Source organism: Triticum aestivum, chromosome 6D, assembly GCF_018294505.1.
Source record: "Triticum aestivum cultivar Chinese Spring chromosome 6D, IWGSC CS RefSeq v2.1, whole genome shotgun sequence".
NCBI lineage: Eukaryota > Viridiplantae > Streptophyta > Magnoliopsida > Poales > Poaceae > Triticum > Triticum aestivum.
The window spans coordinates 152,926,788-152,946,500 of record NC_057811.1 but is presented as its reverse complement, the minus strand read 5'-3'; positions in this window follow the sequence as shown (position 1 = coordinate 152,946,500).

Sequence of the window (19,713 nt, the reverse complement as noted above, 5' to 3'; positions counted from 1 at the left end):
CATTGAAAAATCTTATCAAGCGTCTTGATCTATCTCTATAGATCTTGATGCTCAATGTGTAAGCAGCTTCACCGAGATCTTTCTTTGAAAAACTCCTTTCAAACACTCCTTTATGCTTTACAGAAAATTCTACATCATTTCCGATCAACAATATGTTACTCACATATACTTATCAGAAAGGCTGTAGTGCTCCCACTCACTTTCCTGTAAATACAGGCTTCACCGCAAGTCTGGATAAAACTATATGCTTTGATCAACTCATCAAAGCGTGTATTCCAACTCCGAGATGCTTGCACCAGTCCATAGATGTATCGCTGGAGCTTGCACATTTTGTTAGCACCTTTAGGATTGACAAAACCTTCTGGTTGCATCATATACAACTCTTCTTTAAGAAACCCATTAAGGAATGCAGTTTTTGACTTCCATTTGCCAGATTTCATAAAACGTGGCAATTGCTAACATGATTCGGACAGACTTAAGCATCGATACGAGTGAGAAAATCTCATCTTAGTCAACACCTTGAACTTGTCGAAAACCTTCTGCGACAATTCGAGCTTTGTAGATAGTTACACTACTATCAGCGTCCATTTTCCTCTTGAAGATCCATTTATTCTCAATGGCTTATTGATCATCGAGCAAGTCGACCAAAGTCCATACTTTGTTCTCATACATGGATCCCATCTCAGATTTCATGGCCTCAAGCCATTTTGCGGAATATGGGCTCATCATCGCTTCCTCATAGTTCATAGGTTCGTCATGGTCTAGTAACATGACTTCCAAAATAGGATTACCGTACCACTTTGGTGCGAAACTTGCTCTAGTTGACCTACGAGGTTCGTAGTAACTTGTTCTGAAGTTTCATGATCATTATCATTAGCTTCCTCACTAGTTGGTGTATGCCTCACAGGAACGGTTTTCTGTGATGAGCTACTTTCCAATTTGAGAGAAGGTACAATTACCTCATCAAGTTCTACTTTCCTCCCACTCACTTCTTTCGAGAGAAACTCCTTCTCTGGAAAGGATCCATTCTTAGCAACGAATGTCTTGCCTTCGGATCTGTGATAGAAGGTGTACCCAACAGTCTCCTTTGGGTATCCTATGAAGACACATTTCTCCGATTTGGGTTCGAGCTTATCAGGTTGAAGCTTTTTCACATAATCATCGCAGCCCCAAACTTTAAGAAACGACAACTTGGGTTTCTTGCCAAACCACAGTTCATAAGGTGTCGTCTCAACGGATTTAGATGGTGCCCTATTTAACGTGAATGTAGCTGTCTCTAATGCATAACCCGAAAACGATAGTGGTAAATCGGTAAGAAACATCATAGATTGCACTATATCTAATAAAGTATGGTTATGACATTCGGACACACCATTATGTATGGTGTTCCAGGTGGCATGAGTTTGTGAAACTTATTCCACATTGTTTTAATTGAAGACCAAACTCGTAACTCAAATATTCGTCTCCGCGATTAGATCTGTGATAGAAGGTGTACCCAACAGTTTCTTTTGGGTATCCTATGAAGACACACTTCTCCAATTTGGGTTTGAGTTTATCAGGCTGAAGTTTTTTCACAAAAGCATCATAGCACCAAACTTTAAGAAACGACAGCTAAGGTTTCTTGCCAAACCATAGTTCATACGGTGACGTCTCAGCCGATTTAGATGGTGCCCTCTTTAACGTGAATGCAGCTGTCTCTACTACATAACCCCAAAATGATAGTGGTAAATCGGTAAGAGACATCATAGATCGCACCATATCTAATAAAGTACGGTTACCACGTTCGGACACACCATTACGCTGTGGTGTTCCAGGTGGCGTGAGTTGCGAAACTATTCAACATTGTTTTAAATGAAGGCCAAAATCGTAACTCAAATATTCGCCTCCGCGATCAGATCGTAGAAACTTTATTTTCTTGTTACGATGATTCTCCACTTCACTCTGAAATTCTTTGAACTTTTTCAAATGTTTCAGACTTGTGTTTCATTAAGTAGATATACCCATATCTGCTCAAATCAACTGTGAAGGTTTAGAAAATAACAATACCCGCCGCGAGCCTCAACACTCATCGGACTGCATACATCAGTATGTATTATTTCCAATAATCAGTGGCTCACTCCATTATTCTGGAGAATGGAGTCTTAGTCATCTTGCCCATGAGGCATGGTTCGCAAGCATCAAATGATTCCTAATCAAGTGATTCCAAAAGTCCATCTGCATGGAGTTTGTTCATGCGCTTGACACCAATATGACCTAAACAGCAGTGCCACAAGTATGTTGCACTATCATTATCAACTTTGCATCTTTTGGCATCAATATTATGAATATGTGTATCACTATGATTGAGATTCAATAAACCATTTACATTAAGTGTATGACCATAGAAGGTTTTATTCATGTAAACAGAACAACAATTATTCTTTGACTTAAATGAATAACAGTATTGTAATAAACATGATCCAATCATATTCATGCTCAACCAAACACCAAATAACATTTATTTTAGGTTCAACAGTAATCCCGAAGGTAAAAGGAGTGTGCGATGGTGATATTATCAACCTTGGAATAATTTCCAACACACATCTTCACCTTGCCCTTAACTAGTCTTTGTTCATTTTGCAACTCCTGTGTCGAGTTTACTAATCTTAGCAACTGAACTGGTATCAAATACCCTGGGGTTACTATGAGCACTAGTAAAGTACACATCAATAACATGTATACCAAATATAATTTTGTTCACTTTGCCATACTTCTTATCCGCCAAGTATTTGAGGTAGTTCCGCTTCTAGTGACCATTCCCTTTGCAGTAGAAGCACTCAGTTTCAGGCTTAGGTCTAGCTTTGGGCTTCTTCACGGGAGTGGCAACTTGCTTGCCATTCTTCTTGAAGTTCCCTTTATTTCCCTTGCCCTTTTACATGACACTAGTGGTCTTGTCAACCATCAACACTTGATGCTTTTTCTTGATTTCTACCTTTGCTGATTTCAGTATCGCGAAGAGCTTGGGAATTGTTTTCGTCATCCCTTGCATATTATAGTTCATCACAAAGTTCTAGTAACTTGGTGATAGTGACTAGAGAACTTTATCAATCACTATTTTATCTGGAAGATGAACTACCACTTGATTCAAGCAATTGTAGTACCCAGACAATCTGAGCACATGTTCACTGGTTGAGCTATTCTCCTCCATCTTGTAGGCAAAGTACTTTCAGAGGTCTCATACCTCTCGACACGGGCTTGAGTCTGAAATACCAATTTCAGCTCTTGGAACATCTTATATGCTCCATGGCGTTCAAAATGTTTTTGAAGTCCCGGTTTTAAGCCGTAAAGCATGGCGCACTAAACTATCAAGTAGTCATCATACCGAGATTGCCAAATGTTCATAACGTCTGCATCTGCTCCTGCAATAGGTCCGTCACCTAGCGGTGCATCAAGGACACAATTCTTCTGTGTAGCAATGAGGATAATCCTCATATCACCGATCCAGTCCGCATCATTGCTACTACCATCTTTCAACTTCTTTTTCTCTAGGAACATATCAAAAAAATAAAACAGGGGAGCTATACACGAGCTATTGATCTACAACCTAGATATGCAAAAACTATCAGGACTAAGTTCATGATAAAATAAAGTTCAATTAATCATATTACTTAAGAACTCCCACTTAGATAGACATTGCTCTAGTCATCTAAATGATCACGTGATCCATATCAACTAAACCATGTCCGATCATCACGTGAGATGGAGTAGTTTTCAATGGTGAACATCTCTATGTTGATCATATCTACTATATGATTCACGTCCGACCTTTCGGTCTCAGTGTTCCGAGGCCATATCTGCATATGCTTAGCTTGTCAAGTTTAACCTGAGTATTCTGCATGTGCAAACTGTCTTACACCCGTTGTATGTGAACGCAGAGCTTATCACAACCGATAATCACGTGGTGTCTCGGCACGACGAATTGTCGCAACGGTGCATACTCAGGGAGAACACTTATACCTTGAAATTTAGTGAGGGATCATCTTATAATGCTACCGCCGTACTAAGCAAAATAAGATGCATAAAAGATAAACATCACATGCAATCAAAAATATGTGACATGATATGGCCATCATCATCTTGTGCCTTTGATCTCCATCTCCAAAGCACCGTCATGATCTCCATCGTCACCGGCTTGACACCTTGATCTCCATCGTAGCGTCGTTGTCGCCTCGCCAACTATTGCTTCTACAATTGTCACTACCGCATAGTGATAAAGTAAAGCAATTACATGGCGATTGCATTTCATACAATAAAGCGACAACCATAAGGCTCTTGCCAATTGCTGATAACTTTTACAAAACATGATAATTTCATACAACAATTTATATCTCATCACGTCTTGACCATATCACATCACAACACGCCCTGCAAAAACAAGTTAGACGTCATATACTTTGTTGTTGCAAGTTTTACGTGGCTGCTACGGGCTTCTAGCAAGAAACGTTCTTACCTACGCATCAAAACCACAACGATTTTTCATCAAGTGTGTTGTTTTAACCTTCACAAGGACCGGCCGTAATGAAATTCGATTCAACTAAAGTTGGAGAAACATACACCCGCCAGCCACCTGTGTGCGAAGCACGTCGCTAGAACCGGTTCATGCGTGGTCATGTAATGTTGGTCCGGGCCGCTTCATCCAACAATACCGCTGAATCAAAATAAGATGTTGGTGGTAAGTATATGACTATTATTGCCCCCAACTCTTTGTGTTCTACTCATGCATATTATCTACGCATAGACCTGGCTCTGATACCACTTTTGGGGAACGTAGCATGCAATTTAAAAAATTTCCTACGCTCACGCAATATCTATCTAGGAGATGCATAGCAACGAGAGGGGGAGAGTGTGTCCACGTACCCTCATAGACTGAAAGCGGAAGCTTAACGCGGTTGATGTAGTCGAACGTTTTCGCGATCCAACCGATCAAGCACCAAACGTACGACACCTCCGAGTTCTGCACACGTTCAGCTCGATGACGTCCCTCGAACTCTTGGTCCAGCAGAGGGTCGAGGGGGAGTTCTGTCAGCACGACGGCATGGTGACGGTGATGGTGATGTGATCCGCGCATGGCTTCGCCTAAGCACTACGACACTATGACCGGAGGAGTAAACTGTGGAGGGGGGGTACCGCACACGGCTAAGAGAACAATTGATGTGCTTTGTGGTGCCCCCTGCCCCCGTGTATAAAGGAGGGGAGGAGGAGGCCGGCCAACAAGGTGCGCGCCAGGGAGAGGGGAGTTCTAGCTACTAGGACTCTAGTCCTAGTAGGATTCGGCCCCCTTTTTTCCTTCTTCCGGAGGGCGAAAGGGGGAAAGGAGAGGGAGTAGGAGAAGGAAGGGGGGGTGGCGCCCCCTTCCTAATCATATTCGGCCTCCTCCCTTGTGGGGGGCGTACCAGCCCCTTGTGGGCTGGTTAGCCTCCCTCCTATGGCCCATATGGCACATATCTTTCCCCGGGGGGTTCCGGTAACCCCTCCGGTACTCCGGTATGTACCCGATACACTCCGGAACCCTTCCGGTGTTTGAATACTACCTTCCAATATATCAATCTTTACCTCTCGACCATTTCAAGACTCCTCGTCATGTCCGTGATCTCATCCGGGACTCCGAATAAACTTCGGTCACCAAAACACATAACTCATAATACAAATCGTCATCGCACGTTAAGCGTGCGGACCCTACGGGTTCGAGAACTATGTAGACATGACCGAGACACATCTCGGGTCAATAACCAATAGCGGAACCTGGATGCTCATATTGGTTCCTACATATTCTACAAAGATCTTTATCGGTCAAACCGCAATGACAACATACGTCATTCCCTTTGTCATCGGTATGTTACTTGCCCGAGATTCGATCGTCGGTATCCTTATACCTAGTTCAATCTCGTTACCGGCAAGTTTCTTTACTCGTTCTGTAATGCATCATCCTGCAACTAACTCATTAGTCACATTGCTTGCAAGGATTATAGTGATGTGCATTATCGAGAGGGCCCAGAGATACCTCTCCAATACACGGAGTGACAAATCCTAATCTAGATCTATGCGAACCCAACAAACACCTTCGGAGACACCTGTAGAGCATCTTTATAATCACCCAGTTATGTTGTGATGTTTGATAGCACACAAGGTGTTCCTCCGGTATCCGGGAGTTGCATAATCTCATAGTCAGAGGAATATGTATAAGTCATGAAGAAAGCAATAGCAATAAAAACTTAATGATCATTATGTTAAGCTAACGGATGGGTCTTGTCCATCACATCATTCTCCTAATGATGTGATCCCGTTCATCAAATGACAACACATGTCTATGGTTAGGAAACTTAACCATCTTTGATTAAGGAGCTAGTCAAGTAGAGGCATACTAGGGGCACTTTGTTTTGTCTATGTATTCACACATGTATCAAGTTTCCGGTTAATACAATTCTAGCATGAATAATAAACATTTATCATGATATAAGGAAATATAAAATAATAACTTTATTATTGCCTCTAGGGCATATTTCCTTCAAGTTGTGCACTCTAATTTGGTGCATGGCACGTGGACCCCGTTGACGCATGCCCCACATATGAGCGAAAGGAAGTAGAAAGGCATGAGTAACTAGTTACACATAAATATATTTTTGATAGAGAGATACTCCCTCTGTAAAGAAATATAAAAATATTTTATATCACAATTGTATACATAAGAAAATCAAGGGGAATATACATAACATAATATGGGGGTTGAGCTGAGAATATAATACTCACGCAGGCTCACGGTTCTGGACTTTGGGCCACAGGCCGGTGGGCCTGCATGTTTGGGGGCCCATGTGTTGTACCTCAGCGCTTTTCATATTGCAAGAGATCGGTACGGTGCTGGTTTTAGATGTTGTCTCAAGGCGAATACGGAAAATTGAATAAAGCACGGCAGATGTTAGTATGAAATCGAACGACAGTTCCTAACCAGCAATCAGAGTTGCAATTCTATCAACGATATCCTACATGATAAATAATACTGTCGTACTACTTAGACACACAGGACACTTGTTTCACCATGCCAGATTATTACATCAAAATCTCTTGGAGGATAGATCAGTTCGACAGTTGCGTGCTGCTACTGAAGAATTTCAAACTTGATTTGGACCAGATCTCCTTGCCGAGAAAGTTCGATTTTGACATCATCCCCTACCGCAAGATTTGATTTAGATTTGAACCTTGACCATCCTTTAGCATCAATCATCATGCGACCATCCTTTGTACTTATGGTATATTGAGCATGTTCATTCACACCAAGGTTGCGCATGGTAAGAGAAACTTGGCCATGGTCGCCTGGATTGTTGAATGACTCCCTCGTTGCTCTAGGAATTCTTTGTTTGCAAAGAAGAAGACATATGCAAATAGTTAGATCAACACTGTGAATCATGTGAAACAACATGGAAAGAAAAAAGAACGAAGCACTTGGGCAGCCAATGCTTACCAAGAAGGTGGAGATGTCGGTTTTTGTCAGGACTTTGGTATATGCAGTGTGAACTACAGCCCCGTCTGTTGCCGGTGCAACTGCTGGTTCCGTTGCCGCTGCACAGACCGGAGCAGATGCAAGTGCAAGTGTTGGAGCAGGTGCTAGAGCCATTGCTGGTGCCTGTGCCGGTGCGACTGGTAGTGCCGCTGCTGCTGCCGGAAATGGTTCTCCTTGTGGAGCCCGTGCCGGTGTCGGAGCAGATGCCGATGTCGATACCCGATCCTCCGGTAGATCAGCTTGATCCACTGACACGGTCGGTGCCCAATCCTCATGTGGATCAGACTGAGCAGCTGCCGCTATCAGTGCTGAAGGTGCTGGTGCTCAATCCGTTGCTGAAGGTGTACCGATGTGCGAGACAGCAGCGATCGTGTTTGGTCTACTATTATCAGCTTTCTAACTTGACTAGGCTCCGTGACCATGATCCAGTCTTTTTCTTCATTTCCTTTAAACGCTAGGACTTGTGGCGTCTTTGTTAAACCAAACTGTAGTTCATCATAGGGCTTCAGATTGTACTGAGACAACGGACTGATCCAATTGTGTCTAATAATATAAGTGATGGATAGTGCCTTCGTTACTGACATGACATAAGAAGTGAAACCTGCAAAAATAACCATCGTAGAGAAAACCAAACGGTTTATTCTGTGATGAATGTCACATGGCAAAACCTGCATCATAAAATTGCAGCATGTGACAGACTGGTTTTTGCCCCCTTTTCTTTCTCTGATTTTGATTGCCATTTGATTTGAATTTGGATTTTTGAATCAACTCAGTTGGACTTAAACCTTTGGGCATACACCTGATTTGCACCCAAGTGGCTCGTCTCTCCCTCAAACCATCATTTCCTCTCTGATTAATCCCAAAATAATCCTACGAATATTTTTCATAATTGAAACATATTCATCGTTCCTTCAAAAACCCTAGTCACCAACATATGCTTCAAAGCAACCCTCATTTTATTTGCTCACAAAAATCTGAGGAAATTCCCAAATATTCTTTGAACCTTGGCACACATCCTTGAGCAAAAATATTGCATAGGTTTTTGGAATATTTTTGCTACAGAAAATCATTTCTATTCTGGTCAGAAAATGCAGTTTCTACAGCAAGTATACTTTTCCTTGATCCAATGGAGCTGAAATTTGTAGGGATTCATTACCCTCCTAAGAAACTACTAAGCACCAAAAATCAGCCCTAAACTCTTTTTGGTTTGATCACAATTAACCTCACAAGTTTCTGACCAGAAACTTCCCTGGAAGAAACCGACTCACACAGCGCACCTGTGATCAACTCGAACCCATGGAGTGACTAAGATCATGAAGAACAACACGCCAGACATGAATTTATGGCAAGCCATGGCTCTATGCTAGAGTACGGGCGGTGACCACGAGTGTGCACGATGCCAATGAGCTAGTCGACGTGCTCTCGATGCCGCCGAGTGCTCTGTTCAGCGCGTGCTCGCTTCCCACCCCGCCGCGCCTTGCCAAACCTCGCCACAATCATTGTCCCGATGTCCTTAACTCACCCTGGCGCTCGCCGATGCCGGAGCTCGCCGCAGCGAGCACGGGCACGACGCGGCCAAGCCAACAGTGCGCCCATGCCCGCTGTGCTCGTCGCCACTCGCGCCCTGTGCTTCTCTCCGCTTGCCCACAGTTGCTGCGTGAACCATGGCGTCTTCCCCCTCTCTCACTGACGCAAATCGTCGCCGGGCGCTGCTTCCAGAGAACTCCGGTGGAGCCCCGAGCACCTCTCCCCCTCGCCTATAAATACAGCCCCTCCCTAGCCTCTCCGAGCATCACCACACACTCAACCAACGTCCACAATGCCGTAGATAGCCGTAGCCCGGCCGGGCAGGCCTCGGGCCGCCGTCCTCGAGCTCGAGCTTGCCGGCGATCCCCTCTATTCGCCACTACCCATCCAGCCCCTCTCGAGCTCGTGCATCTACTCCGGCGTCTCCGCGGTGCTTCTGGTGCCCACTGACCCAGTCGGAGCCCCTGGAATCGACTCCCTCCATCGTCTTCCTCAACTCCAGCGAAAGCCGACCGTAGCTGCCGCTTGTGAGCTTGGTTCCGAGCTACTCCGGCCACCTCTCGCCAAGCTATGGGTACGGGCAGCTGCGCCTCGACCTCCTCTCACGTTCTATCCCGCTGGATCGTGCCAAGGAGCCCTCCTCGCCGGCGTGAGCTCCGGCGAAGCCCCGCCGCACTCTGTTTCTCTCTTTCTCCCCCTCACACCTGACCATCGGGGCTCACTGTCAGCCTCTCCACTCACGCCCAAAGCGGTACGAGTGGAGGCGTATTCAGAGAATACGTCATCGATGTCACTCCCTGGTTTCTGTTTTATTCAAATTTAATTCATATTTTGACCAGAAACTTTGACAAGGCACAACTTTTAAACCATAAGTCCAAATGAATTGATTCTTTTTTTGCGTTGTGTTTATTTGAAAAGTTCTAGCAGCACACAAAATGTAGATTTTTCTCTACTGTCTAGAATTTCTGGTGTTATTCAGACTGATTCTTGATATTTTCTTTCTCTGTTTTTGAATATTTTTCAGAAGGTGAAGCTTGTCTTGAGGATCACCAGGAGGAGTGTGAACCTCATCTGCACTAAGGCAAGCCACAACAACATTTTCATAGTGTCATTTCAATATATGTGATTTTTCCAACTTGAATATGAGTTATCTCATGCATTTAAATTATTTAAATGAATATTTATTTCTGTTGGATACTTGCCTTGCTTGAAATGCTTAGTTTACAATAGTTTGAGACTAGCTAAGTTAGTTGAAGTCAGTAGAATTAAGATTTGGTTAGGTGATAATGTAATGATTATGAATTGACCAGCTTTGTTATTATTTTCTTAAGTAAGAAAATGGATAATTTGAAGTTAATATCATGGTTAAATTTGATGAAGTATAATAACCAGAGGAGTGGAATGAGTTTGCTTTGATGATGATGATTGTTAGTAGAATACTTGATGATGTTGAACAGTTTATGTTTGATAGTATGTGATGCATGATGTATGGTTGTATATTCCTGGCATATAATGACACCTGTTATTTTTATTTCAAGTTAAACCTGATAATAATTCAACTTGAACATACCGTTGATCGGGTCATGGTGCCACTGAATCGAGTTCCCAGTGCAACCGCATTTTCCTTTATGGGAAGGCCTTTATTCGGTCCGTTGTCATGCCTCTGGTCGGTACCTCCAATGAGGGAAGGTTATGGGCGTGCGTTACCCTGGCCCCATAAGCAGACATAACCTTGTGTGCCTGTTTGTTGTTATGGTACCTTGTCCCCGTTTGGGACTGTTTATGTTTTGCCACGACGGTGGCCGTTGATGCCTTTGGTAGGCACGGGGCCACTCAGGACTTAGCCTAGTGGGGAGTGAGTCGGAGTGGCCGGGAGAGTATCATGGAAATGGGAGGGTTTCGTCAGAATGCCGTTGGTCCACCCAAATGGGAGTGCGAGGCCATGGATTCTGTGGTGTGGGTACAGTGCGCTACCTCTGCAGAGTGTAATTTAATCTAACGATAGCCACGTCCTCGGTTACGGACAAAACTCGTGAGTAAGTCACACCACGGATCAACTTTCATAAGTAATCCTGCACACTAATTATAATCATTTGGCACTGTGATGATGGATGAGAATTGATGAGGGTTGTGGAAACCAAAGTGTTGGTTTGGTAAGTGGTCTGTATATGATCACCGTTTGGTTATGAGGTAACCCGTTCGGTAAGAAAGTCCGAGGGACTTGATGCACGAGATTGCGTTCACTGCATTTGTAGTAGTTCTTTGCATTGATGTTAATTTGATTAAATATCATGATATTGTTTGCCATTATGTTTATGCTTGTTGTGAGCTTGCAAGTACATTGAATGTACTGACCTGGCGTGTCATGCCAGTTTTAAGGAAAGTTTGACTGGATCGAAGTGCTGTCGTGTCTAGATCGTGTCCACATCAGTGTCCCTGTGCTATGGAGTCCGGCTTCGTCGTCGTTCCGCTGCCGTGTAGTTGTCGTGATCGAGGCCCCTTTATGTTCACTAAATAATGTACATATTGTTCAGCCGCACCGTGTGTGTTCTTGGCCTCGCTACTTGATGTAACATCGAACTATGTTCTGCTAGTATCAATAAAGCGGTTGTATTCTGTACCAAGATGTTGTGTGTTGCCAGAAGACTCGATCTCTAGGCTGGCAATGCAAGGTAAACCTGTCGCTCTGAGCCGGGGTGCCACAACGCTTGGTATCAGAGCCGCGCTGACTGTAGGACACGCTAGATCACCGACGTGTTAATTAAATGCTAGTTAGGTTCGAGTTTGAGTGTGGGTATTGTTTTGCATCTGATTGTTGCATTGCGTGCACTTGAGTTACTATTATTTCTAACCAACTAATGGTTGTCAGTGTAGATGGCTCCAGTGCCGTATCCGTGCCAGTTGGAGCTGCTGTCGTACACTCGCCGCACCTTCTTCGGAATGTATGGCGCCAACTCTATCCTCACGGTGACGACCCATTGTATCGGATGTACCGGGAGCGTCTAGCAGACTCAGTATATGAGTATCACGCAGTGGTTACTCTACGTGCTAGTACCACCTCAGGCTCTTACACCTGTACCTCTAGGAGTGGTTTTCCTTCCACCGCCGCTCAGGCTGTCAAGTTTGTTGCGTTTGAGGTCCTCGTTGAGCTTCGCTACAACGAGATTCAGATGCAGACCCATCCAGGTTTCCACTACTATCCATCCATGTACACGACGACGGTCGCATCCGTTTCCCTACCATTGATCCGGCGTCCGATAGCGCTGCTAGCCACCTTTCTCGTTACATCACTGCTAGTTATCTTCTGATCCACGAGCTGGCTCAAGAGCTGACTCGTGCTCGTACTGCTTTAGTAGCTGCTAGGTCCCAGTCCGCTCCCACTTCCATGGGATTTACTCCTTATGTTGCACCTAGTTCCAGTTCACCTGTTCCCCCAATTACTCCTCAGAGTAGCTCAGGCCCCTCGACCGTGACTCACCACACTACCCCTGCTGAGTGGGCTTCCCTTCCCGCTACCCCTGCAGCCCCGATGCTCCAGCCTCATCCCGTACCTGCCCCTGAGGGAAAGCCCTCAAGGCAGTGTCGTCGTGTTACCTTTAACCCGGAGGTCTCGGTTAACACCGTCAGTTCAGGATCCGAGTCCGCTTCAGGAGAGGACCCAGCAGGACCGGCAGAGCACTAGAGTGTCCGAGTACCTGCAGTTGTCATGTTGATGTATGGATGTAGTTGTACGAGTCATGATGTTTCGTTGCATGTATGAGGGTGGTCGTGCTGATCATGATGTTTATCTTTCATGTATGAGTCTAATTATGTTGGAACTTTTTATTATTCGCTGTGTTTTCTTTCGATATTCCGTTTCCGCTTCTTTCACGTTTGTCGCTGGCTTTTCCCTACTATCTTGGATGTTGCTCATCACGGTTGACTTATATTGGGAAAAACAAATAATAGGATGGCGCAGGGAGGCAGCAGCAGTCACGCTTGTGAGGATGTCCCTGTTCGCCGCTCAGCACGACAGGCAGGGCATTCCCCCGAGCCGTACAATCCACCACCGCCTCCACCACCACATCCGCCCTCCACTGAACAAATTATGCGCATGTTTGAGGAAAGAAGGAATAACGATCTGATTGAATTGTTGAAGAGTGTACAAGCTATGGTTGGACATAATGGAAATCAGAATGGTCACCACTCCAAGCTGTCAGATTTTCAGAGAACCAAGCCTCCCAGTTTCAGTCAAGCTGTCGATCCATTGGAGGCCTATGACTGGTTAAGGACCATTGAGAAAAAGCTTGAAATTGCTCGTATTCAAGAAGAGGATAAGGTTCCGTTCGCTACACATTATCTCGAAGGAGCTGCTGCTATATGGTGGGATAATGCTAAAGCCATGTGGCCTGCAGACGAAGAAATCACTTGGGTTAAATTCAAGGACCATTTCCGCAAGTACCACCTTCATGCTAGCATTATGAAGGTCAAGCGGCGTGAATTTCTTGCGCTCACCCAAGAAAGCATGTCTGTCAGTGAATATCTGCACAAGTTCAATCATTTGGCCCGTTATTCTCTTTATGATGTGGCCACAAAAGAAAGAAAGGTTGACCGATTTCTCGGTGAACTAGACCAACACCTCAGATGCACTCTCAGTATGTTTGATTTCCCGGATTTCCAAACACTGGTAAACAAGGCCCTCATTGCTGAAAGGGAGCACAAGCTGGTGCATGACAATAAGCCTGCTAATAATGATCACAATCGCAAGTTTGAGCCTAAGAAGGATGGCCGTCCAATGAAGAAGGCTCGCACTTGGCAACAGACTCAGGTAGAGTACAAGCTCAATTGGCAGCAGAATGTTAACAAGACCACTACCCAAGTCAAGAATGTCTTAACCAGCCCGGTGTGAGAAGCATGTCAGCGTAACAATTCGTGTTTCAATTGTGGACAAACCAGACATTATGCAAGACAGTGTCCCAAGAATGGCAAGACGAATGCTCCATCCAGGCTACAAGTCAACCATCTGGGGCCGTACCCTGTCCAGCGAACCATCCAAGGGCAAGTTCATCACCTCTCCGCAGACGAAGCCCAAGAGGACCCCGAAGTCATCATTGGTATGTTTCCTGTTAATAACATACCTGCAATAATTTTATTTGACTCTGGGCTTCCCACTCTTTTATTTCGCGGAGTTTTGTTGCCCAAAACAAATTTCCTTGTTCGATTTTGAGAAAGAATATGCTGGTACAATCCCCGGGATACTTGCTCAGAAGCAATCTGGTCTGCCATAATTTGGAAATTGATATCAAAGGGGTCCGTTTCCCAACTTCCTTGGTAGTCATCGAGTCTGCCAAGTTGGACATTATTTTGGGAATGAACTGGTTGACCCAATATCAAGTATGCATCAACTGTGCGACCAGAGAAGTCACCTTGACGAGTCAGGAAGGTCGAACTACAAAATTCTATGCCCGCAGAAGCATACCCAAGAAAGAAATGGTCTTCACCGCTGTAGCCGAAGAATTGGGATTAATTCCTGTGGTCAGTGAATTTCCAGATGTATTCCCTGAAGAATTGCCAGGAATGCCGCCATACCGAGAGCTCGAGTTTGCAATTGATCTTGTGCCCGGGGGACCGTACCGTTATACAAGAAGTATTATCGGATGCCTTCGTCAGAATTAATGGAATTAAAGAAACAGCTTGATGAGATGCTCCAGAAAGGTTATATCCGTCCAAGCTCTTAACCATGGGGATCACACGCAATATTTGTGGACAAGAAAGACGTTAGTCTCTGTATGTGTGTGGATTACCGTCAGCTGAATGATGTCACTATTAAGAACAAATATCCACTACCCAGGATCGATGATTTATTTGATCAACTTAGTGGGGCAAAGGTATTCTCCAAGATTGATTTGAGGACTGGATACCACCAGCTCAAGATCAAGAAGGAAGATATTCCTAAGACGTCGTTTACTACCCGATACGGTCTTTATGAATATACAGTTATGTCCTTCGGTCTAACCAATGCCCCTGCTTTCTTCATGCATATGATGAACAAAGTATTCATGGATTTCCTGGATAAATTTGTGGTGGTCTTCATCGATGACATCCTAGTATACTCAAAAGGTGAAGAAGAGCACAAGGGACACCTCAGAGATGTCTTATAAAGACTCCGTGACCATCAGCTATACGCAAAATTCAGTAAATGCAAGTTTTGGCTCAAGAAATTTGGATTCCTAGGTCATGTTCTGTCAGCACAAGGTATAGCCATGGTTCCAAGTAAGGTGAAGGATGTGCTTGATTCCAAATCTGGAGTTTCCTTGGATTAGCCGGGTACTACCGCTGTTTCATTGAAGGCTTCTCTAAGATTACCAAGCCAATGATAGAGCTTCTCAAGAAAGATAAGAAGTTCGAATGGACTGAGGACTGTGAGAAAAGTTTCAATGAGCTGAAGACCATACTGACAATCGCACCTGTGTTGACTCTTCCGGACATCTACCGCAGCTTTGATGTGTACTGTGACGCTTCCAGGCAAGGTCTTGGATGCGTACTCATGCAAGATGGTAAGGTTGTAGCATACGCATCTCGCCAGCTACGACCCCACGAAGGGAACTATCCTACTCATGATTTGGAGTTGGCCGCGGTTTTTCATGCTTTAAAAATTTGGAGACACTATCTCATTGGAAAAAGGTGCCAGATATTTACCGACCACAAAAGTCTCAAGTATATATATTCACTCAACCGGACTTAAACCTCCACCAGCGAAGATGGCTCGAATTAGTCAAGGATTATGACCTTGGAATAAATTATCATCTGGGTAAGGCCAATGTGGTCGCTGATGCACTCAGCTGCAAGCCTGCCAGTCTGAATGCCATGATGGAGTCCTTGCCTCCCGAACTTCAGGAAGAGATCACTCAGCTCAATTTGGTTATTATGGAATCTGGTCTTGCTAATATGACGGAAGTTACCCCTACTCTCGAGGATGAAATCTGCGGGGCCCAGTCAGATGACCCAGTGCTGCAAAAACATGTCAAGCGTATGTTAGAAGGCCAGACACAAGATTTCTCTAAGGATCAGCAAGGTACACTAAGGTTCCGAGGAAGAATTTGTGTACCTGATCAAGTGGACTTAAGAAAGAAGATCTTGACAGAAGCGCATGAATCCTCGTATTCCATTCACCCCGGAGGTACTAAAATGTACGAAGACCTTCGGCAGATATTTTGGTGGGATGGGATGAAGAAGGACATCGCCTATTTTGTTGCTTGTTGCGATGTATGCAACAAAGTGAAGGCCGAACACCAGAAACCAGCAAGACTCCTCCAACCTTCGCCCGTTCCGCAATGGAAGTGGGATGATGTCTATATGGATTTTATCACAGGACTACCAAGGACTCACCGTGGCAATGATGCAGTATGGGTCGTGGTGGACACACTGACCAAGGTAGCCCATTTCATTCCCATCCAAACCACCTATCGAGCCGACCAACTCGCACAACTCTATGCGTCCCGAATAGTCAGTCTGCATGGAGTGCCAAGAACTATCACTTCCTACAGGGGGTCACTTTTTACTTCTGCTTTCCGGTCACGTCTCCATCAAGCTTTGGGGACCGCGCTAAAATATAGCACAACCTATCATCCTCAGACAGACGGGCAGACGGAGTGAGTGAACTAAATACTCGAAGATATGCTTCAAGCATGTGCTTTGGCCCAAGGACCCAAATGGGAAGATTGTCTGTCGTATGCCGAGTTCTCCTACAACAACAGCTTCCAGACTAGCCTAAAGATGTCACGCTATGAAGCTCTGTATGGCCGTAAGTGCCGCACTCCGCTAAATTGGTCTCAAACCAGAGATAGCCGCATTTTTGGAATTGATCTAATGATGGAAGCTGAAAAGCAAGTCAAGGAAATCCGAGACGGATTGCAGTTGGCTAAGTCTCGACAGAAGAGTTATTATGATGCAAAGCACTGTCATATCAGTTTTGAACCCGGAGAGCATGTATACCTCTGAGTCACCCCCATGAAAGGAGTCAAAAGATTTTAGACTCGCAGAAAATTGGCACCCAGATATATTGGTCCATTCCTAGTTATGTCCAAAGTGGGTACTATTGCGTATCAGTTGGAATTGCCCCCGTAATTGTCAGAAGTGCACAATGTGTTCCATGTCCCACAGTTAAGACGATGTCTATCGCCTCCAGAGAAAAAGACTGATATGTCAGAATTAGAGCTGGCTAAGGATTTAACATATGAAGAGAAACCATTCAGAATCTTGGATGATATGGAAAGGGTCACTCGTAGTAAAGCGATAAATTTTTATAAGGTTCAGTGGGAGCATCACAACGAGGAAGAGGCAACTTGGGAGCAAGAGGAATTTCTAAAGGCAACCTATCCAGAATTGTTTTGCCAAACAACCGAATCTCGAGGACGAGATTCATCCTAAGTGGGGGAGGTTTGTGACAACCTGGTTTTTGCCCCCTTTTTCTTTTTCTGATTTTGATTGCCATTTGATTTGAATTTGGATTTTTGAATCAACTCAGTTGGACTTAAACCTTTGAGCATACACTTGATTTGCACCCAAGTGGCTCATCTCTCCCTCGACCACCATTTCCTCTCTGATTAATCCCAAAATAATCCTAGGGATATTTTTCATAATTGAAAAATATTCATTTTTCCTTCAAAAACCCTAGTCACCAACATATGCTTCAAAGCAACCCTCATTTTCTTTGCTCACAAAAATCTCAGAAAATTCGTGAATATTCTTTGGACCTTGGCACACATCCCTAAGCAAAAATATTGCATAGGTTTTTGGAATATTTTTTCTACAGAAAATCATGTCTGTTCTAGTCAGAAAATGAAGTTTCTATAGCAACTATACTTTTCCTTAATCCAATGGAGCTGAAATTTCTAGGGCTTCATTACCCTCCTAAGAAACTTCTAACCACCAAAAATCAGCCCTAAACTCTTTTTCGTTTGATCATAGTTAACCTCACAATTTTCTGACCAGAAACTTCCCAGGAAGAAACTGACTCACACAGCGCACCTGTGATCAACTCGAACCCATGGAGTGACTCACGTCATCAAGAACAACACGCCAGACAAGAATTTATGGCAAGTTGTGGCTCTATGCCAGAGTTCGCGCGGTGACCACGCATGTGCATGATGCCAATGAGCTAGTCGACACGCTTTGGATGTCGCCGAGTGCTATGTTCAGCGCGTGCTCGCTTCCCACTCCGCCGCGCCTTGCCAAACCTCGCCACAATCGCCATCCCGACATCCTTAACTCACCCTAGCGCTCGCCGACGCCGGAGCTCGCCGCAGCGAGCATGGGCACGACGTGGCCAAGCCAACAGTGCACCTGTGCCCACTGTGCTCGCCGCCACCCACGCCCTGTGCTCGTCTCTGCTCGCCCACAGTTGTTGCGTGAACCATGGTGTCTTCCCCCTCTCTCACTGGCGCAAATCATTGTCGGGTGCCGCTTCCAGAGAACTCCGGCGGAGCCCCGAGCACCTCTCCCCCTTGCCTATAAATACAACCCCTCCCCAGCCTCTTCGAGCATCACCACACACTCAACCAACCTCCACAACACCATAGATAGCCGTAGCCCAGCCGGGCAGGCCTCGGGCTGCCGTCCTCGAGTTCGAGCTTGCCGGCGATCCCCTCTATTCGCCATTACCCATCCAGCCCCTCTCGAGCTCGTGCATCTACTCCGGCGCCTCTGCGGTGCTTCTCTGGTGCCCACTGACCCAGTCGGAGCCCGTGGAATCGACTCCCTCTGCTGTCTTCCTCAACTCCGGTGAAACCCGACCGCAGCCGCCGCTTGTGAGCTTGGTTCCGAGCTACTCCGACCACCTCTCGCCAAGCTACGGGTATGGTCAGGTGCGCCTCGACCTCCTCTCACGTTCTATCCCTTTGGATCGGGCCAAGGAGCCCTCCTCGCCGGCGTGAGCTCCGGCGAAGCCCCACCGCGCTCTGTTTCTCTCTTTCTCCCCCTCACACCTGACCATCGGGGCTCACTGTCAGCCTCTCCACTCACGCCCAAAGCGGTACGAGTGGAGGCGTATTCAGAGAATACGTCATCGATGTCACTCCCTGGTTTCTGTTTTATTCAAATTTAATTCATATTTTGACCAGAAACTTTGACAAGGCACAACTTTTAAACCATAAGTCCAAATGAATTGATTCTTTTTTTGCGTTGTGTTTATTTGAAAAGTTCTAGCAGCACACCAAAATGTAGATTTTTTTCAATTGTCTAGAATTTCTGGTGTTATTCAGAGTGATTCTTGATATTTTATTTCTCTATTTTTGATTATTTTCTGAAGGTGAAGCTTGTCTTGAGGATCACCAGGAGGAATGTGAACCTCATCTGCACTAAGGCAAGCCACAACAACATTTTCATAGTGTCATTTCAATATTTGTGATTTTTCCAACTTGAATGTGAGTTATCTCATGTATTTAAATTATTTAAATGAATATTTATTTCTTTTGAATACTTGCCTTGCTTGAAATGCTTAGTTTACAGTAGTTTGAGACTAGCTAAGTTAGTTGAAGTCGGTAGAAGTAAGATTTGGTTAGGTGATAATGAAATGATTATGAAATGACCAGCTTTGTTATTATTTTCTTAAGTAAGAAAATGGATAATTTTAAGTTAATATCATGGTTAAATTTGATGAATTATAATAACCA